Source organism: Balaenoptera ricei, chromosome 3, assembly GCF_028023285.1.
Source record: "Balaenoptera ricei isolate mBalRic1 chromosome 3, mBalRic1.hap2, whole genome shotgun sequence".
NCBI classification, from domain to species: Eukaryota; Metazoa; Chordata; class Mammalia; order Artiodactyla; family Balaenopteridae; genus Balaenoptera; species Balaenoptera ricei.
Genome location: NC_082641.1, coordinates 151840947 through 151863700, shown reverse-complemented (window position 1 = coordinate 151863700; position 22754 = coordinate 151840947). Strand labels below are relative to the sequence as shown.

The 22754-nt window shown below is 45.7% G+C and overlaps 1 pseudogene; it reads right to left on the bottom strand.

Annotated features, from left to right (window-relative positions):
- Nucleotides 1–22201: 22201 nt before the first annotated feature.
- LOC132363418 (small ribosomal subunit protein eS27-like) lies at nt 22202–22497 on the bottom strand (annotated as a pseudogene).
- Nucleotides 22498–22754: the final 257 nt, after the last annotated feature.

Here is a 22754-nt window from a genome sequence, read left to right as displayed (position 1 = left end):
GTGTCCGTCGACAGATGAATGGATAAAGAAAATGTGGCACATATATACAATGGAATATTACTCAGCCATAAAAAGAAACGAAATTGAGTTATTTGTAGTGAGGTGGATGGACCTAGAGTCTGTCATACAGAGTGAAGTAAGTCAGAAAGAGAAAAACGAATACTGTATGCTAACACATATATATGGAACCTATAAATAAATAAATAAATAGAAAATGGTTCTGAAGAACCTAGGGGCAGGACAGGAATAAAGACACAGACACAGATGTAGAGAATGGACTTGAGGACACGGGGAGGGGGAAGGGTAAGCTGGGACGAAGTGAGAGAGTGGCATGGACTTATATACACTACCAAATGTAAAACAGATAGCTAGTGGGAAGCAGCCGCATAGCACAGGGAGATCAGCTCTGTGCTTTGTGACCACCTAGAGGGGTGGGATAGGGAGGGTGGGAGGGAGATGCAAGAGGGAGGGGATATGGGGATATATGTATACATATAGCTGATTCACTTTGTTATACAGCAGAAACTAATACAACATTGTAAAGCAATTATACTCCAATAAAGATGTTAAAAAATGTCTATCAATTGATTAAAGAGTACAGTAATAATATTAGCTAACAATTCTTCAAAGATTTCTAGGTGCCAGGCATATCAAGCATATGAGGTAAGCACGATTACTTCTCACTGAGGGCAGAAGAGGAGACTGAGGCACACAGAAGTGGCCCACCCCAGATCTCACAGTGGGGAAGCAGGGCAGCTGGGATTCCAGGGGGCCCATCTGTCCTCCTTGCACCACTCTGCTGCTTCTCAGGAGAGCTTACTGCAGAGGTGGGTAGGAAGTGAGCAGGCCTGGTAGGCTGGTCACCCGGAGCCACCACGTGCTCCCCACCCTGCTCCAACCCACAGCTGCCAAAGATAACAGGGGGGATTATTGCCTAATATCTGTTCTTGCTTCCTTTGTGCCAGGCACAAGGCTAAGTGCTGAACCTGCAAATCTCATTCTGTCATTTCCCAAGGAGGAAACTGAAACCCAAAGGAGTTAAGGACATTGACTACCAGAGGTCACTCTGGTAGTGTGGCCCGGGGAATCCTAGACGGGAGTCTAGATGGCTCCGCTAGAGCCCTGGCTCTTTGAACCACTCTCAGCAGTTCCCAAACTTGCCTGAAGACATAAACTGCTGGAGGCTGGGACAAACCCAACCAACCCCCTGCCTGCCCCAGCTCCCTTGAATTGGCCTCCCTGGGGACGTTGCCTGCAAAACCGCGTTTGTAAACAGGTGATCCTCATCATCTGGCAAGTTGGAGAACTGCATCTTTCCCAGAGGCCCCAGATCCTTCAGGCTCCTCTCCTGATGGCCTGGGAGAAACTGGAGTCAGATTTCCCCTCTCCAGGCCCTGCTTGTCCATCTCAGGGTCTCTGTGTGTTTGCTGGGATCCAGTGGCTACAGCACAAACCCAGCAGCCTGGGGACCCTGGGAGGGGGGAGGGGGGCAGAGGGAGGGAAAGAGGAGTGGGGTGAGGTTAGGAGAGGTACTCTGGGACACACTTGTCTTGACCCAGACCACAAAACCACCCCTGTGGCTTATGCAGCCCAGTACCTGCCAGCACTGCATAGGAGAGAAGATGAATTTGGGGGGACTCCTCAGAGACAGTCTATCTGTTATGCCCAGATCCTAAGCTCCCCCGTGAAGCCCCACAGGAAGGTGAGTAGGGGCGAACCAGCCTCCATAGGGGTTTACAGGGTGCCAAGCTTTCATCTGGCCCTCTGTCTACAGGAGGCTTAAAAGGTTTTTGTTATTTACCCTGTTCCACACTTAAGAAGCAGCCAAGCTGAATTCTAAAACCAAACCCTCTTCTTTCCAGCACACCCCAACTAACCCTACCCCACCCAAACTCCAGCCTACAGAAATCTCAGTTGCTGCTCTGGCTCACATTAACTCTGCCACTCACCCCAAAGAAGTTTCCTTTGTCCTCAGCTTCTTAGGGGAGGTTTGCCACACAAGCCTGGCACATTCCTGCCTCAGGGTCTTTGCACTGGCTGTTCCCTTTTCTTGGAATGACCTCCCCAGATATCTGCCCGGCTGATGCTTCATCTGTTTCAAGTCTTTACTCAAATGTCACCTTATCATGAGGCTCCTATTTAAAATTGCACCCCCTGTGGAGAAAAGGGAACCCTCCTACACCGTTGGTGGGAATGGAAATTGGTGCAGCCACTATGGAGAACAGTATGGAGGTTCCTCAAAAAACTAAAAATAAAGTTGCCATGTGATCCTACAATCCCACTCCTGGGCATATATCCAGAAAAGACAAACACACTAAAAGTCAAAAAGATACATGCACCCCAATGTTTGTAGCAGCACTATTTACAATAGCCAAGACTTGGAAGCAACCTAAAGGCATATATATATATATATATATATATATATATATAAAATAGAATATTATTCAGCCATAAAAAAGAATGAAATAATGCCATTTGCAGCAACATGGATGGGCCTAGAGATTATCATACAAAGTGAAGTAAGTCAGACAGAGAAAGACAAATACCGTATGATATCACTTATATGTGGAATCTAAAAAAATGATACAAATAAACTTATTTACAAAGCAGAAATATACTCACAGACACACAAAACAAACTTATGGTCACCAAAAGGGATAGCTGGGGGGCAGGAAGGGAGAAATAAATTAGGAATTTGGGATTAACATATACACACTACTATATATAAAATAGATAAACAACAAGGACCTACTGTATAGCACAGGGAACTTTATTCAAGATCTTGTAATAAACTATAGTGGAAATGAATCTGAAAAAGAATGGATATGTATATGTATAACAATCACTTTGTTTGCTAACACAACATTGTAAATCAACTATATTTCAATTAAAAAAAAGAATTAAAACAACTAAATACAATATTTATTGACTATAAGATGAATTTATTTTCCTAATTTTTCATTTCATTTTCTTCAAGACAAAGTCCCAAACTAATTTTTCCTTTTTTTTTTTTCCTATAATTTGTTTTCACATTTTGTACTCTATTTTAAATAGCCTTTTTTTTCTGGCATGAGTTTTCTTTAGAAAATGATCATCCCCTGTTCTGTCTTAGGACAGAACTTTCTCTTATACTCATAGTCTTGTATTTGAAGTTCGTCCTTTCTATCTGGTGAACTCCTACTCATCCATCAAGGTCCATGTCATATGGCCCCCCCTTTCTGAGAGCATCCTCCACTGTTAGAGAATTAACTTTATAACTTGGTAATCACTGTTGTATCTGATTCATCTCTATGCCCACAGTGCTTAACAAAGAACATGCTACATAGTAGGTGCTCTCATCTGACAAATGAATGATTGAATAAGTGAATGAATAAAGCCTGCAGGTGGGAAGCAGTACACCCACAGATTCATCATCTCCTGTACTTCTTTTCTGTAACAGTCCTGGCATTTGTAAGTCCTGTTGTAATTCTCTCTCCACTGCTAAACTGTGGGCTCCATGTGGGAAAGACAGTGTTTGTGTGCTCACCCTGCACAGAGGCTGATCATAGCAGGCATGTAATAAATGTGCACTGCCTGAATGAACAGATTTATTTATTTTGATTTTCAAGATAAAGAAATGCACTTCTGGAAACAGAATTTTTAAATATGCCTGTTTGCAATTACTCATCACCTTCTCAAACCCCCCTCCTCTGCTCCTCCCTGGCAGCCGTGAAATTCACTCAATACATACTTATTAAGTAGCGCGCAAGGCACTGGGGAACCCCCCAGAGAGTAAGATCCCTGCCATCATGAGTTTCAGTTCTGGTGGGGGGACAGACAATAAACAGATAAATACATATATAAGACCATTTGAGATTGTTATCAGTATTGAGAAGAAAATTCAGCTGGGTGATATGACAGAGGGGGCTGGGGGGTGGGGTAGCTGAGGGGGAGGGGGGAGAGGTGTTTGAGACTCTGTGGTCTGGCAAAGCCACGCATTGAAGGCAATGTTTAAGTTTTGGATGTTTAGAGGCAGCAGCCATGGGAAGATCTGGGGAAGAGAGTTCAAGGCAGAGGGAGCAGCTTGTGCAAAGGCCCTGAGGTAGGAATGACCTTGGCATGTTCAAGAAACAACAAGTGTGGTCAGAGCTTAGTGAGCACTTGGGTGGTTAAGTGGGTGGGTGGAGGAATATGACGTGGGGTAGGAGAGGTCAGCTTCGTAGGCATGGGACAGATTGATTTATCGGTTATAAGTCTCCACTCCCCTGTATAGTATTTCCACCCATACCCAAACTTCTCTGACTCTTGACTTTGGACTTGCCCATGGGAATTGCTTTGATGAATAGATGTTAGCAGATATGACACAGGCAGAGGCTTGACATGTGCTTTCAGGGTGGGACTTGCTCTCTTGTGTTTCTGCCATCGCCATGGGAAGAAACTGCTCTGCCAGCCCACTGGTCCAAGGAGGAAGAGAGACACCTGGACGTGACCTATGGGCCAAGCCCCCAACCTCTGCCAAACTCCAGCCAACCCAAAGATGTGTGAACAAGAAAAGCTGATGTTTTCAAGCCATTGCATTGGTGGGCAGGGTTGTTTCACAGCATTATTGTGGATGCAGTTAACTAATAGAAGGCCATTGCAGGAAGTGGGAGTGTAGTTCAAGGGTAATGAGAAGCCAGCTGGGGATGCTTCCTTCCACGGCCCGTAGATGGCGTCAGGTGGGCGGCCATGAGGGCAGTTCACTCACTCTATTTGTCCTCCTGTGGGGCACAGAACGTGACTGCATTTCCCCACTACCTTAAAGTTAGCGTGGCCATGTGACTTGTGAGCAGAAGAAATATTAACATGTCACTTCCAGATGAAAAGCTTTAGGAGCCAGAATACTGTTCCATCTGTCATTCTTCCTCTGTCAGGGCAACCAGTAAATCTCGTCCAATTCCCCAGACTTCGCTCCACTTCCACTGCTCCCAGCTTGGTCCAGGCTACCATATGTCTCACCTGGGGGACCACAGTGGCCTCCAGCTGGTCTCCTCCTTTTCACTCTTGTTCCCTGTGTTAAACAGAATAATGGGCCCCAACGATGTCCGCGTCCTAATCCCCAGAACCTGTGAATGTGCAAAAACAAAAACAAAAAACAACCAAAAAAAGACAACAAAAAGCAAAAACCCTTGCAGATGTGATTAAGTTAAAGGTCTTGAGATGGGGAGGGTATCCTGGATTCTCTGGGTGGGCCCCATGTAATCACGAGGGTCCTTATAAGAGGTCAGACAGCGAGAGTCAGAGGAGACGTGACGATAGTAGCAGAGGTTGCAGCAATGCAGCCAGGAGCCAACGAATGCAGGCAACCTCTAGAAACTAGAAAAAGTAAGGAACAGATTCTCCCTGGAGTTCCCAGAAGGAATGCAGCTCTGCCAACACCTCGATTTTAGGACATCCGACTCCGTTACTGTGAGGTAATAAATTTGTACTGTTTTAAGCCCCTAAGTCTATGGCAATAGAAAACAAATGTACTTCCCTACAGTCTGTTCTCCACTCGGCAGCCAGAGTGATCTAGCAAAGACCAGAAATCGGATGCTGTCACTTCCCTGCACAAGGCCCTCCAGGGGTCCGTCCCCCTTGCTTGTAGGGGATTCTGAACTCCTTGCCTGGGCAACTGACCTTGCCCACCGCTCCAGTCCTGTCGTTCACTCCTGGTCACCAGCTCCTGCCACGTTGGCTTTTCCTCAGCTTCTTCCTACAGATCTCTTCCTTCTGCCCATGATATTCCTCGCTTCACTTGTAGCCTGTATCTCCTCCTCTTCCCACAGGACTCGGCCTGAATGCAGCTTTCCCAGAGAAGAACTTTCTGAGTCCCAGTCTAAACTGGGTGGTCCCATGCCCTCTATGTTAGCAGCCTTATTACAGTCTGTTGCTACACGTTTGCAGGTACATTGTGTACTGCCTTCCCTTCTAGACTGTAAACGCCACGAGGGCAGGGACTTTGCAATCACAGCCAGTACTTACTGAGCAATTACAAAGTGTCAGGATGCACTTGCCACATCATATTGAATCCTCACAATAATTCTGTAGCTGGACACCGTCCTTATCTTTGTTTCATAGAAAAGGCCCAGAGTCTTAGTGCACAGGACACCAGGAGCAAGGGGCAGAGCCAGGACTGAACTCAGGACCCAGACAGGCTGGTCCACAGCCCATTCTTTAATTCACTGGACTCTACTACTTCTGTTTGATTCCTCACTACCTGACACACAGTAGGTGCCCAATAAATACGTGGCAAACGAATGCCTGTTATCTAGAGGTGTATCCCAGGGCTGAGAATGTATGTGCCCTTATTAAAAGAGTAGGAATGCTGGACAGAACACAGCTGCATTGGTTAAAAGAAAACACACAGATGAAAAGCAAAAGATGACAACGCCAAACTATTTGGAGGCATCTATGGCCCAAATGCCCTGTGCCACCTTGTCTCCATTAAGTGTAAAGCTCACAAATGTCAAATCACTATGTAGTATACCTGAAACTAACATAATATTGTAAGTCAACTGTATTTTAATTTTTTAAAAAGGTGTAATCCTGCGATAAACCATAATGGAAAAGAATATAAAAAAGAATACGTATATGTATATATATGAATAGGTATATACATATACATACACATATAACTGAATCATTTTGCTGTACAGCGGAAACTAACACAACATTGTAAATCAACTATACTTCAATTAAAAAAAAATTCTTTTTAAGTGTAAAGCTCAAGGAGTTTCATCTTGTTAGAACTGAAACCAAGCCGCTCCTTAAAAGTGTTTACAGACAAGGAGAGAGCCACCCAGCCTCACTGGAGAATGATAGCTTTCAAACCTGACGGCGTTTTCCCTCAAGGAAATGCACTGTTTGGTCCTGCAGGAATCATATTCAAAGCCAGAGAACCTGGTTTAATCACTGCCTTTAGAAGAGGCTAATCATGCCCCTGACTCCCACCAACCAGATGGCTGGGCCATCTTCCCCTGGTGGAATAAGGGGCCTGCTGTCCAAGATGGGGGCTGACGTGAAGATGCCGGAATTCATCCTCTCTGCTCTTTCATCCGCAGCCTCTGGGGCCTGTGGTCCGGAGTCAAGTGTGGGGTGAGCCGCAGAGGCTGCAGCAGGTGAGGCCTCGCCAGCAATTAGCTCCCATGCTCAGACACTTACTCCTTTTTACGTTCTTAATCTTTTTACCAGAAACACTCCGGATTTTGTTCTGAGCTGTTCTGGGAGCATCACCCTCTTCAGAGGGCACTGGGAAGTCAGGTGTTTTCAACACCAAGATCCCCTTGGAGAATGGCCTCCACTGTGAATTAACAAGTTCCGGAAACACCACCACTAGAGAGAATGGGCGGCATTAACAGAGGACTCCTACTAAACAACCGGTTAAGAGAGAATTGTTGCAACAAGAGAAAAAAATAGGTAAATTGGACTTCATCCAAATTAAAAACATTTGTGCATCAAAGGGCACCATCAAGGACTTCCCTGGTGGCACAGTGGTTAAGAATCCGCCTGCCAATGCAGGGGACGTGGGTTCGAGCCCTGGTCCGGGAAGATCCCACATGCCGCGGAGCAATTAAGCCCGTGCACCACAACTACTGAGCCTGCGCACCTAGAGCCCGTGCTCCGCAACAAGAGAAGCCACCACAATGAGAAAGCTGCGCACCGCAACGAAGAGTAACCCCTGCTCGCCGGAACTAGAGAAAGCCAGTGCACAGCAACGAAGACCCAACGCAACCAAAATAAAAGAATAAATTAATTAATTAATTTTTTAAAAAAGGCACCATCAACAGTGTAAAAAGGCAACCCACAGAACGGGAGAATATATTTGCAAATCATATGTTTAATAAGGAATTGATGTGCAGAATATACAAAGAACTCCTACAACTCAACAACAAAAAACAAACAACTGGATTTTTAAATGGGCAAAGGACTTGAATAGACTTTTCTCCAAAAAAGATATACAAGTAAGCCAATAAGTACATGAAAAGATGCTCAATATCATTAATCATAGCGAGATGCAAATCAAAACCACACACACATTAGGATGCCTACCATCTAAAAAAAAAAAAAAAAACAGAAAATAAGGGTTGATGAGGATGCAGAGAAACTGGAACACTTGTACGCTGCTGGTGGGGATGTAAAATGATGCAGCCTTTGTGGAAAACAGTATGGCAATCCCTCAAAAAAATGAATCAGAGAATAACCATATGATCAGCAATTCCACATCTGGATACACATCCAAAAGAAGAGAAAGTAGGAACTCAAATAGATATCTGTGCAATGTTCATAGCAGTGTTATTCACATTAGCCAAAAGGTAGAAACAACCCAAATGTCCATTGATAGATGGATGAATAAATGAAATGTGGAATATACACACAATGAAATATTATTCAGCCTTAAAAAGGAAGGAAATTCTGACATATACTAGAACATGAATGAACTTTGAAGACTTCATGCTAAGTCAAATAAGCCAATCACAAAAGGACAAATATTGTCTGATTCCACTCATATGAGGCACCCTAGAGCAGTCAAATTAATGGAGACAGAAAGTAGAATGATGGTTTCCAGCGACTGGGGGTAGTAGTCATTGGGGAGTTGGTATTTGATGGATACAGAGTTTTAGTTGGAGAAGATGAAAAAGTTCTGGAGAAAGATGGTGTTGCTGGTAGCATAACAATATGGATGTACTTAATGTCTCTGAACTGTCCACTTTAAAAATGGTTAAAATGGTAAAGTTTATGTTATGTATATCTTACCACAATAAAACAAAAAGAAAGAATTGTCCTCCCAACAAATGAACTACAGGATCACCCTTGACATTGTCCTCCTCCTCAGCCCCAGCGGTGAACACATTAAGGGTTACAAAGTTCTGTGTTTACATCCTTGATGTCTGTAGTAGAGTGATTGTAAAATAGCCCCAATTATCCACCTCTCCCCACATCCATGTCCCTTACAATGTGACTTTGCTGCTCCTCCCATCAAGCAGTAGAGTCTATTTCTTTATCCCTAGAATCTGGGCTGGCTTTGCGGCTTGTTTAGAATCTCGTGGAATTGGCAGTGTGCCAGTTTTGACCTTGTCCTCAGGAGATCTGCTTGCTCTGTCGGAATCCTGTCTCTGTCATTAGAGAGAGCCAGAGGTAGCCAGCTGGAGGATGAGTGACTCTATGAAGAGAGCCCAGTTATCCAGCTGAGGCCATCCCAAACCATCCCACAGCCAGCGGGGCCCCAAACACATGAGTGAGGCTAGCCAAGATTGGCAGAGCTCGTCTAGATGACATGTAGCTGGCTGCATATGCATGAGTAGGCCCTACCCACACCAGAAAAACTGCCCAGTTGACCAGTAAATTCAAGAGCAATAATACATGTTTATTGTTCACAGCCATTCATGGGGTTGGGGAGGGATAGTTGTTATGCAGCAACAGCTAACTGATACATACAGTACAGAGACTTCAGAGATATTGTGGGTTTAGTTCTAGACTATTGCAATAAAATGAATATGGCAATGAAGTGAGTCATTGGAGTGTTTTGTTTTCCCTATGCATAAACAAAAAAAGGTACTGAAGAACCTAGGGGCAGGAGAGAAATAAAGATGCAGACATAGAGAATGGACTTGAGGACATGGGGAGGGGGAAGGGTAAGCTGGGACGAAGTGAGAGAGTGGCATGGACATATATACACTACCAAATGTAAAATAGATAGCCAGTGGGAAGCAGCTGCATAGCACAGGGAGGTCAGCTCTGTGCTTTGTGACCACCTAGAGGGGTGGAATAGGGAGGGTGGGAGGGAGACGCAAGAGAGAGGAGATATGGGGATATATGTATATGTATAGCTGATTCACTTTGTTATAAAGCAGAAACTAACACACCATTGTAAAGCAATTATACTCCAATAAAGATGTTTTTTAAAAAGTTATATTTACTCTATACTGTAGTCTATTAAGTGTGCAATAGCATTATGTCTAAAAAAGTCTACATACCTTAATTCAAAAATACTTTATTGCTAGAAAATGCTAACCATCCTCTGAAAATGCGGGGTTGCCACAAATGTTCAATTTGTGAAGAAACACAATATCTGCAAAACACAATAAAGCACATGCAATAAAAAAAGGAGTGCCTGTACATTTTTCATCCATTCCCTCTGTCTTTGTTGCTGCCAATAACCTCCTTTGGACTTTGATTAACTTATGTATTTTTTGTTATTAATTTCTGCTTCTTACGTGCTTTAAATTTTTTTTTCTTCTCCTTGAATTGGAAGCATGTAATATTAATTTTTAGCATGTTAATTGTATGACTCAAATCCTCTATATTTTTTGTCTACTTTGTTAGACAACCCCCAATAAAGTTTTGTTAAAGTCTTTCACGAAAATTGTGATTTTTGCCAAATTCTTGTATTTTTGAGAGTTCTTGTGTTGTATATTTAAGGGCTTGTTCTTTGGCATACAAAGATTCATAAATGTTACATACTCATATATCTTCACTTCCTATGTGCCACACAATATTCTAATATATTGTTTAATTAATGTCTCAATTTACAAATTAAGGTGCACAGAGAGGTTAAGTAACTGACCATGGTCACACAGGAGAGAAGTAGCAAAGCTGGAATTTGAACCCAAGCAGTTCTGGCTCCAGAGCCTACCACTTAACAACTACACTCTACTGCTCCTCATTGTGATGGGTAGAATTTTTCAACATGAATGACTTTGTACCATTTACTCCTCATTGCCTGAATCTACTTTGTCTGATATTGATGTTGGTTTTCCTTGTATTTCCCTCAGGTTTTAGCCTGGTTCCTCAGAAAGCAGAGCTGAGGTCAAAGTTTACTACTTTGCAATGCAATAGGAGACCAGCTGGAGTGGGGCAAAGGAGGTGAGGTCAAGAAGGAGGGTGAGGTCATGGGAAGGTGGTTTCCAAGCTGGTCACCATCTGGTACCCAGCACAGTTGATCAATGGACTTCGTGGGATTGTCTTCCAGAGGTTGTAAGCACAACTGCATCTCCGGACACCACATGGGGAAGAAGGGAAGAGAATGATTTGCCAGCTCTGGTCTCTCATTGGTGGAGGGTTTGCTCCATAGAGTATCAGCTCCCTGCTTTTCCAGCTTTGCCTGCATGGGGACCAAGTGGTCCTCGAGCATCTCACACCTCAGCAGCAACAGGGAAATCCCAGGACTGGAGGTGAGAGGCGCACAGCGTGGGCATGAGGCTGCACTGCCGGGTTGTGCCCACAGGAATTTGGGTGGAGCTCACAGAGGTGTGACTGGGGTGACCTGAAGACAGGTGAGGCATATGAGAAGTCTGATACATCTTGTCAGCCATCTCTATTTTCAACTTTCCATGTCATTTGATTTTAGATCTGTCATACTGTTTATTATTTATAAGGGGCTGATTTAAAATAAATAGAATGACCCAAATGTTTTTTAACCTTATCTGAATCTCTGTTTTTCTTTAGAGAATCTAACTTAGTTAAATTGTTTTCCTGTCTTTTAATATTCTGATCAGTCTCTCTGGTGATCTGGAAGTTACACATTATATCCACACTTTGCTAAGTAGGTACATGATATCAAATTCACAAACATGACACACAAACTTATTTTTCTCTATTAATGCCCAGAATGAAACAGATTTGTTGATTCTAATCTATGAAGGGTAAGAAATTGAGTGTACTCTTATTTAGTCCTTTCTTCTCATTATTCAAGAATTACATTTGACATTTGCATTTAACATCAAGATTACATTATCAACAAGTATTTAGATTTAATTTCAATTTTACTGCTGACTGCCGTTTGCTTTACACCATATTTTCCTAGTTTTTGTGTCCTCTATTTTATATACTCATTAAATGACAGAATTAAAAATGGAATATCTCGTGTAATTTTGTTTCAGGAAGAGTATGTAGATGGTATACTTAACTTGGTTTTTAATTATAAAAGCTCTGCCAGCTTGTGAAACGTCAAACAGAATATCAATATACAACTCAGACAAAGAGGATACTTTCTGAGTTCCTGCATGTCTGAAAGTGACTTTATGTTGCCCTTGAATTTGAAAAATTGCTTGATTGAATATGGGATTCTTGGGCTATAATATTTTCCCTTCAATGTTCTGTAAACATTGCTATTTTCTAAGGAAGCAGTCTGACACCGACCCTAGTTTTCCCCCCTTTCTGAGAACCAAATTTTTTCAATGGCTAATGGGCAGGATCCTTTAAATTTAAAAACTTCACCAGGGTATATTCAGACACTGATTGATTTGCCCTCATTTTTTTTTCCATAGTTTTTGACCTTTGATAAGTGAAGTATTTTTCAGGTGAGAATTAGCGTTCTGTTATCTCTTTGATTCCTGCTTCTGTTCCAACTTTTCTTTTATGCTTGCTTCTCCTTCCACTGCACATAAACTGGTGGATGATGGGTCTCTGGGGGTCTTCACCATGTTTCCTGTGCTCTCTCCCATTCATGTCCTTCCTTCAATCTTTTTCTCTGAGTTTTGGGAGCACTTCTCTTTAATTCCCCAATTCAATATTTTGTAGGACCCAAATTCCTGTCACTTCCTCCGTGACATTTTAAATTTCTGATCATCATAATTTTCACCCCCAGGAATATTTTCCTGATTCTCAGATTCCTTTTCATGACTGCTTAGCTTTGCTTTCCAGAGGCTGTATCCTCTCAAATCTTACTAAGAAGATAAATGAGAGTTTGTTTCCCCTGCTCCCCACACCCGTTTCTTAATTATGTTTGAAGGGAGATAGATAGATAGTTGCTTTTATTTATTAATTTTTTCTTTTTGGTCATGTTGCACAGCTTGCAGAATCTTAGTTCCCCAACCAGGGATTGAACCCAGGCCATGGCAGTGAAAGTGCTGAAGTGCTGAGTCCTAACCACTGGACTGCCAGCCCAGGAGATATTTGCTTTAATTCCTCCAGGTAGGCCCTTTCTTTTGATCTATTCACTTCTTTCCATATCCAGGTAATTTTGCTGTTTGCTCATTACTATAGGAATGGTGGTTTTGATAACTGCAGTGGAGTGGTGATGGTGCTGGTGACGATGAGGATGGTGGTGGTGGTAGTGGTGGTGATGGTGGTGGTGGTGGTGATGGTGGTGGTGGTGGTGGTGGTGATGGTAATGGTGGTGGTGGCGATGGTGGTGGTGGTGATGGTGGTGGTTGTGGTGATGGTGATGGTGGACAGGTGGTGGTGGTGGTGGTGGTGATGGTGGTGGTGGTGGCAGTGATGGTAGTGATGGTGGTGGTGGTGGTGGTGGTGATGCTGGTGATGGTCGTGGTGATGGTGGTGGTGGACAGGTGGTGGTGGTGGTGGTGGTGATGGTGGTGGTGGTGGCAGTGATGGTAGTGATGGTGGTGGTGGTGGTGGTGGTGGTAGTGATGGTGGTGGTGATGCTGGTGATGGTCGTGGTGATGGTGGTGGTGGACAGGTGGTGGTGGTGGTGGTGGTAGTGATTGTGGTGGTGATGGTGGTAGTGATGCTGGTGGTGATGGTGGTGGTGGTGGTGGTGGTGGTGATGCTGGTGGTGATGCTGGTGGTGATGGTGGTCAGGTGGTGGTGGTGGTGGTGGTGATGCTGGTGGTGATGCTGGTGATGGTCGTGGTGATGGTGGTAGTGGACAGGTGGTGGTGGTGGTGGTGATGGCGGTGGTGGTGATGGTGATGGCGGTGGTGATGGTGGTGGTGGTGGTGGTGATGGCAGTGGCGATGGTGGTGATTGTGGTGGTGGTGGTGATGGTGGTCTCACCCCAGGGTGTTGTCAGTCTTTATTGGTTTCTGCAGAGCTGCCTTACCTTGATCCTATAGGAAATGTTCCTGAGGACTGTGGTCACCTGGTGTCTCTCCAGCTGGGCTTGGCCAGCATGGGGGTTATTCCCCTCCCTAAAAGCTGCCCAGCCAGCCCAGCCCAGCAGTGTCCATCCTCTTACCGCCACAGAGCCCAGCCTTGGGTGGGAGGACCAGCCACATCCTATGGCCACAGGCAAGCAGAGCATGTAACTGAAACAAGAAGTCCTGTGGGACATACAAGGATTTGTCTGGGGAAGCACGGGGGTGGGGGAAGGGCAGGGAGGTCTTTTTCTGGAAGGGGCCATGGGATGGTAGAAAAAGCACTGGTTTCAGCACCCACTGACCTATGTTATTATCCCAGCTTTGCCATCATGAAACCTTGGACAGATTGCTCCACCTCGCTGAGCCTCGATTTTCTTGACTGTAATATGGGACTAATAATGCAGGTTCTCAAAAAATGTTACTTTCCTTCCCCACTGTCCATGAGTCTCTGTCTCAAGCAGGAGGCTGGGCCTAAGGCAGTCTCAGTCTGAGATTCCCCACAGACAATCCCAGGCCAGTAGAGTTGGAGGTGAAGTATAGTGTGGTTAGAACACAGGCTTTGGACACAGACAGCCCTGAGCACTGCTTACCAGTTGCATGACCTTGGCCAAGACACTTCACCCCTGCTGCACCTTGAGTTCTTCTGCATTGTTGGGATAATGCTGTCCTACCTCATGGAGATGCTGTGAGTGGACACTGGGACACGGAAGCACTCACTGAACGGTGGTTGTTAAAGGACTTGGGAATCCTTGAAGTGGATTTTTATAATGTGGTTTGAACGGAAAGACACAGTGTTTGCTGTGTCTGCTCACTGGCCAGGAACCAGCTGGTCTGACTGCTTCTTGCAAGAGGGATTGCCAAGGGCACACATCCACTCTGCTGTCACAGTGTCCCTGGTCACCTTGGCCCCATTCAGAGTAGGCACGATAGGCCTGGAAAGGGGCGAGTTAACAACCCTCGCTTGGTCATATCTGACCATCACACAGTTAGAAAGGAAGGGGCTGGGGGCACTGCTTTGGTGTTGTTCTATATATACCCCCCATTGGCCTGTCTGTGGGACCGGGTGTGTGCTAATCCCTGCCCAGCGCCTCCCTGGCTCCCAGGGGCGCTGTTATCACTGGACACAGACACCTTATCTCCTGGAAGGCTCAGGCGGCAATTTGCTTTTAGGTTGAAACCTCCTCAAGTCAATATCGGATGCTTTCTATGTGACAGCCTGTGGCTGCGGCCACTTCCCTGGTCCCCTCTACTTTGGTCTCTGCCCCTCCAGAGTGGTTCAAAGGAGCTTTTGGAAACTTTTAACCCCTCCAACAAGTCATCATTCATTCATTCATGCATTCATTCATTCATTCATCCATGTACTCAATCAATGTTTATTGAGACATTGTGTTGGGGGCCGGGGATATAAGCGCTAATAAGAGGTATATAAGGACGCTGCCCCTCCTGGAGCTTACAGTGAAAAAAATAACGACAGGGTAGTGAGTGCTCCTCTATGAAGAGACGGCAGAAAAATATTAAAAGGGGGATCGCCTTTGGATGGGGTGGTAAGCTCACGATGTAGCTGATGCATTGGGATCCCCAGAGGCCCCCCCGGGGGAGTAGCGTGGGTGCGCCACTGGTAACTTGGTGAATCCCCCCAGTCTTGGTTCTCCACTCCCCTTCCTGCTGGCTCAGAGGTTCTTTTTAAAATTTATTCTTTATTGAAGTATAGTTGATTTACAATGTTGTGTTAATTTCTGCTGTACAGCAAAAGTGACTCGTTAACACATGCACACATTCTTTTTTATATTCTTTTCCATTATGGTTTATCACAGGATATTGAATATAGTTCCCTGTGCTATACAGTAGGACCTTGTTGTTTATCCATTCTCTATATATGATAGTTTGCATCTGCTGACCCCAAACTCCCAGTCCTTCCTCCCCTACCCACCTCCTCCTTGGTAACCACAAGTCTATTCTCTATGTCTGTGAGTCTGTTTCTGTTTCATAGTTAGGTTCATTTGTGCCATATTTTAGATTCCACACATAAGTGATACCGTATGGTATTTGTCTTTCTCTTTCTAACTTACTTCGCTTAGTATGATCATCTCTAGTTGCATACATGTTGCTGCAAATGGCATTATTTCGTTATTCTTTATGGCTGAGTAGTATTCCATTGTATATATGCACCACATCTTCATCCGTTCATCTGCTGATGGACATTTAGGTTGTTTCCATGACTTGGCTATTGTGAATAGTGCTGCTGTGAACATAGGGGTGCATGTATCTTTTTGAATTAGAGTTTTGTCCGGATATAAGCTCAGGAGTGGGATTGTTGGGTCATATGGTAAGTCTATTTTTAGTTTTCTGAGGAACCTCTATACTGTTTTCCATAGTGGCTGCACCAACTTATATTCCCACCAACAGTGTAGGAGGGTTCTCTTCTCTCCACACCTTCTCCAGCATTTGTTATTTGTAGAGGTTTTTTTTTAAATTTTTAATTATTTTATTTATTTATCTTTGGCGGCGTTGGGTCTTCGTTGCTGCGCATGGGCTTTCTCTTGTTGCGGTGAGCAGGGGCTACTCTTCATTGCGGTGCGCGGGCTTCTCACTGCGGTGGCTTTTTTTTTTTTATTGTGGAGCACAGGCTCTAGGCGCACAGGCTTCAGTAGTTGTGGCTCACGGGCTCCTAAGAGCGCAAGCTCAGTAGTTGTGGCGCACGGGCTTAGTTGCTCCACGGCATGTGGGATCCTCCCGGACCAGGGATCAAACCCGTGTCCCCTGCATTGGCAGGCGGATTCTTAACCACTGCGCCACAAGGGAAGTCCATTTGTAGAGTTTTTAATGATGGTCATTCTGATTTATCAGCATCCCAGGAGCAGATCCTTATTTCAGAGGTTGCCTGAGCTGTTATGGGTTGAATTGTGTCCCCATAAAGATATGTCAAAGTCCTAACCCCCAGTACCTCGGAATTTGACCTTGTTTGAAAATAGGGTCATTTCTGATGTATTTAGTTAAGATGGAGTCATTAGGGTGGGCTCCAGTCCAGTATGACTGGTGTCCTTATCATCTTCCCCTTATGAGAAGGGGAAATTGGACACAGAGATGGGCATACACAAGGGAAAATGATGTGAAGACACAGAGGGAGAGGACAGCCATGTAGCAAAGTAGGCAAGACTGGAGTGATGCATCTACCAGCCAAGGAACGTCAAAGATGGCCGGTAACTACCAGAGGCCAGAAGAGGCAAGGAAGGATTCTCCCATAGAGCCGTTAGAGGGAGGTGGTCCTGCCACCTTGATTTCAGACTTCCAGACTCCAGAACTTCGAGACAATAATACTCTGTTGTTTTAAGCCACCTACTCATGCACCAAGTCCTTACTGTGCAATTATTATGTGCAGACACTGTGCTAGATACTAGGGATACATCAGGAGGCCTGGAGACCAAGGTGAGAGGTAAGCTGGTGAACGACCTGGGGCAGAGGTGGCAGGACCAGGGCACCGTCATGGAAAGGTGTTTGTGGGTGAGACTGGAGCCAGAGGCAGGGGAGGTGAGGACCCATTCTCCCTGATGGGCAAAGCTGGGGGACTGTGAGATGGCTTCTGGGGCAGCCCTTTCCTATCCTCTGGGCTGTGGTGATCACCAGGTTATTTATCTCAATGGACACAACACAGTAGATGAGGCTTCTGCTTCAAGAACTACAGTCCCATCCAATAGTTAGGCCTCCCTGAGATTGCCCCCAGATGACATTGGTTGGAGTTTGGGGCATTCCCAAAACTCTCCATTCACAGTTACGAAGATGTCACTAGTTTAACCCAGATGTCACACAGGGCTCACCCAAGGCCATCACGTTGGCATTCTGTTTGCAAGACACAGTGTGTTTGCCTCAGTCCCATCACTAAGCCCTATTCTCACATTTTAACTGCATGCCTTGCCCTAGTAAAAGCATCTGAGGTTAAGATCCCTGGCTTCCTCAGATTATCGATAATGTTCCAGTTATCTATTGCTGTGGAACAAACTACCCCATGCTCAGTGGCATCAAACAACCACCATTTAACTCTTCTGTGGGTCAAGAATTCAGACAAGGCACAGTGTGGATGATTTGTCTCTGCTCCATGATGTCTGGAGCTCCAGCTGGGAGACTGGAATGTCTGGGCTGGAATCATCTGGTGCCTGGGCTGGGATGACTCAAAGGCTGGGCTCAGCTGGAACTGACAACCCCAAGCATCTACACTGGTTTCTCCATGTGGATTGGGCTTCCTCACAGCATGGTGGCCTCAGGGTAGTTGAACATTTTACATGGCCGCTCACTCTCTCTCTTTTATCACCTAACCTCAGAAGTCATACAGAATCACCTCTGCTGTACTCCATCGGTCAAAGTAGTCCCAAGCCCTCAGAGATTCAAGAGGAAGGACATGGAGCCTGTGGACATAGACACAGACCCCTCCTGCAGAGGACAAGTGTCAGACAATCTGCCGCCATGTTTCAAAACCACCAGTCAATGACATCCACTAGATAGGAAGCCAGACTTCCCTCAGATCAAGGGACACCTTACTTGACTGACAGCTCCTGGCCCTCCCCTCAAGCACAGGATGAGGTCCAAACCCCTTGGCATGAAAAGCAAGGTCCTTCATAGCCTGTCCCAGCCTGCATTCTAGCATCTTCCTCTGGCCCTCTGAGCTCTCCCTGAACTGGCCAAATGCTCTCACACAAGGGTGCCACCCACTGGCCAGCACGGGCCTGTGGATCCGTGACCCTCAGAGGTGCCATCGAGGCCACGGCTCCTGGGATTATTCTTCCAGAGGCTCCGAGCTCCTCAAGGGGACACAGAAACCCACCTGAGCTCTGGATCCTCAGCCTGAGGGTGATGTCCCTCACCCTCCACTAACGACTCAGCCATCTGTCTTCGTTCCTTGAATTCTGCCCCGCTGGAAGCGGCACAGATCCCCAGCTGGGGCTTCAAAGCCGGGGGGATTGAGTGGCCCTAAGCACGAGAATCGGAGCTGCTTGCGATTCTCTAGAGTTCCCGCCCAAATTCATAACTATTCACAGGACAACTGAGCCCTGTCTGTGCCCTTGAAAGGGCCGCCTTTGAAGCCGGCAGTGGAGAGCTGAATGGCCCCCCGAGTGGCCACCGCACCCAGAGAGGGGGGAGAGCGGCCACTGGGGCCACACCTGGAAGGGCCACTCTGTTAGAAGCACCCATGGCCACTGGCAGGAGGCGAGAAGAGAGACAGGAGGAATGTACTTCCGCTGTCAGTGACCTCTGGTCCCCAACAAAATGATGACCGCGGGGTCAAAGGGGACTGAGAGCCTAGGGACAAAGACACTTCTCATTTCAGTTGACAAGCTGCAGCCTGACCTTTTCCTGCTGGACAGTGAAACTAGAAGGAAAAGGACCCTCACGCTTTGGAAGCGGGAGTTCTTCCCTTCCTCCCCCCTTCATTCATTCACTCATTCATTTGTTCTTTCCATCACTGAACACATAGTCACTGAGAGCTCACCGTGGACGTGGCCCTGCTGGGCTCAGCACTGGAAGTTACTAGGTGGCCAGGACACCCCGCCCGCCCCAGCTTCCAGATCATCAGACCAGCCTAAGTTCATGTCCCAGCCCTGCCACTTGCTAGCCGAGTCTCCCTGGGTGTGGAGGGCTGAACGGTGGCCCCTCAAGGATAAGCCCACATCAAATCCCTAGAACCTGTGAATGTGACCTTATTTGGGAAAAGGGCACATGGCAGGGGCTCAGGAAATGTTAGCTGTTTTTTAATTGTTCTGTGCCCCCCACTCCCCTGCCCAGCTATGAACGTATTTTTGGCCTCCAGTGAATTTCTTAGTGGGACTCTGAAAAATAAAGATCGGACTCTGATACCATTTAGACGTTTTAAGAAGGGCTATTCACGCCACCCGCCACCCTGAATTGCCTTCCGTGGTGTGTTGTTTGAAGGTCCTTGGTGTCCTAGACAAGAATGAATTCTAGGGGGATCAGACGAGTCAGATTCACAAGTATATAAACTAAGTGACATTCTGCACTTGGACTCCTGCCTCTGAACAGCACTTAGTGAGTCAGGAGTGAGTAAAATGAACACCAGCAACCAGTGTGAAGTCTTCTTTCTTGATTTATATTCGTCGGCAGTAACTCCTAATGTTTAGACGTTTTTAAAACTTTTTATTTGGAAATCATTATAGACTCACAGGAAGGCGCAAAAATAGTACAGAGGATTTGTGGACCCTTCACCCAGCGTCCCCCAGTGGTGACATCTTATAGAGCAGTAGTCCAACATCTAAAGGAGACCAACCTGGGTATACTACTGTGAACTAGACCCCCCACATTATTCCATTCTCACCAGTTTTTTACATGTGTTCATTTTTGTGTGTGTTTCTATGTAATTTTATCCCAGGGACAGATTGGTGTCACCACCATCGAAATCAAGGCACAGACCAGATCCATCCCCACATAGGGACTTCCTCGTGGACTCAGGGGTTCCCTTCATAATCACAGGTCCCCACACCCCTGTCCCCTGACAACCTCTAATCTGTTCTCCATCTCACTAATTTCATCATTCTGAGAATGTTATATAAGTGACTGACAGAGCATGCAACCTTTTGAGACTGGCTTTCTTCACTATGCATCGCTCTCCTGAGATCCATGCAGGCGGTTGCATGTATCAATAGTTTGATCTCTTGTATTGCTGAGTAGTATTCTATTGTAAGGATGTCCTAGATTTTGTTTAGCCCATTGAAGGACATTTGAGCTGCTTCCAGTTTGGGGCTATTAAAACTGCTTTGAACATTCGCCTACAGGTTTCTTTGTGGACGTAAGTTTTCATTTCTCTGAGATAAACGGCCAAGCCAATGTTTAGTTTTAAGCTCCTCTATTATCTGGCACACGTCTGCTAAAGCGTTATGATCTGCCAAGGCTTTAGATTCTGTGTTTTAAAGGACCGGGTAGTTAGTCATTTTTCTAAAGTGAAATCATCTTGTTCTCACATGGGTTTTGTAAATGGGGCTTCTTCTATATAGAATTTGAGTATGAAAGAATATTAATGGGTTCTTTTTATCCAAGAGAAAATCATCTATTCTCATAATCAATTTGAAAAGTAGAGAAGAGACAAGCATTGTACTGCCATTCCACTTATGATGACATTGAAACCAGTGGTTGATGTGGTTTTGTTTTTCATTCTGCCAGCCCTGAACTGTCCTAATGGACCACCCATGGGTTCAATGGCACAGTTGCCCCTAAAGGGGACACATCAGCCACGCTGGCAGAAGTGTCTGTGTAAAGACACGGCCTCAAGCCAGCAGCCTGGGCTGAGCCTGGCCAGGCACCCGCCTCCCTCCTTCCCTCCCAAGCCTGGGGGCCCCACTGTGGCTGTACCCCCTGGTTCTGTGCACCCAGAACATAAGCCCCTCCAGCCCCATGGCCCTTTCCCATCTGATGCAGCGGGCACTCTGTGGCTGGCTATGGTCTGGGGTCCAGGTGGCAGCACCGCCTTGGCTGCAGCCAGCATCTAGCCCAGACCAGCATCTAGCTCATCTATGCCACTGAGGCTCATGGTGGCCTCTGAGGCACCACAGGGCCACCATCAGGGCTGCGCACACATCTGGGCTCCCTAAAGTTGACTCACAGACCAGGGGTTCCTGTGGCCCAGGAAGAATGCCAGCCAGAGAAAAAGAACTAGCAAGACGGAAGCCATGATCTTTTGTAACCCATCCCTTTGGCTGTATTCCATCCGTATTCGCAGAAGCTGCCTGCCCCAGAGCAGAATATATAGGAGGACCTTGTTTCATTTAAAAAAGAAAACAACTCACCATATCGCATCAAATCTAAGATGCCCTAGATTGTAAGACCACCGCTGTTTTACGTACCACAAAGAAAGAAAACGTGCTGCCATTTAAACTACAACACGTGGTTGACTGTAAGACATCCTGAGTTCAGAGATGCTCACGGTAAAACCATGTGCATCTTGGAACTGATGGAATTCAGGATACAAAAATTAAGAAGCACCTCCTGGAATGTTAACAGCTCATTCCTCTGCCTGGAGCACCCCGTGCTCACCTGGGTGACTTCTATCTACCCTCAGAGCTCAGCTCAGGTGCCTCCTCCCCAGGGAAGGTGCCCCAGGACATTTTGGACTCTATTCTGGGAGCACAGAAGTCGCAAAATGATGAACTGCGTGTCAGTCTGGTGCAGAGATGTATTCTGTTTGGCCCATGCAGGGGTTTTTTTGTTTGTTTTTGTTTTTCTCATAATCAAAACTTTTTTGAAAAACTGACACCAAAATAGGAGAGTGTTGTGTATACCTTAAAAATTAAACATAATTATATTATCTTGGTATATTAACTAGAATTATTGAACTGATAAGTCTTTCTGTGACAGAACACAAATCCAGGCAGCTGTGTGGATCATTGGCGGTGCTTTCTTCTGCATGAACACCCTACTGTGAGTCTGGCCTTTCCTCCTGTCGGCTGGCACAACACTGTTGAACAACCTACACAAAGCACCACCGTCTGAGCATGGCTGAAAACCGTGGTAATCTTGCAGCAACCTGGACATTTTTCATCCATAAGGTAAGAACTTGGACTTTGAACCAGCCGTTTCATTTTGTTTTTTCTTCTCCTCTTCCAAGGAAGGATGCAGTAAATCTCTAGCCAAAGGCATGTTGATCCTTTCTCAAGCCCAGCCCATCCAGATCTCTAAGGCGACACCCCTAGCAAGCGGCATGCAACCCAGAGCACAGCATCAACTTCCGGGATCCCTGCAGGGTGTTTTTGTTTGTCTGTCTTTTGGGTTTTGGCTTGCTTGTTTGTTTTTTCTTAATTAGCAGCTAACATCTATAAATCAAGAGAGTTACAAAAAATTCAAGTATCTGGCTTTTCTAGGAAAACCTAAAAATATGACATCACTGGGCCCAGGTCCCTTGGGCCTGAAGACGTTTGCGTTATGAGCCCTGCCATG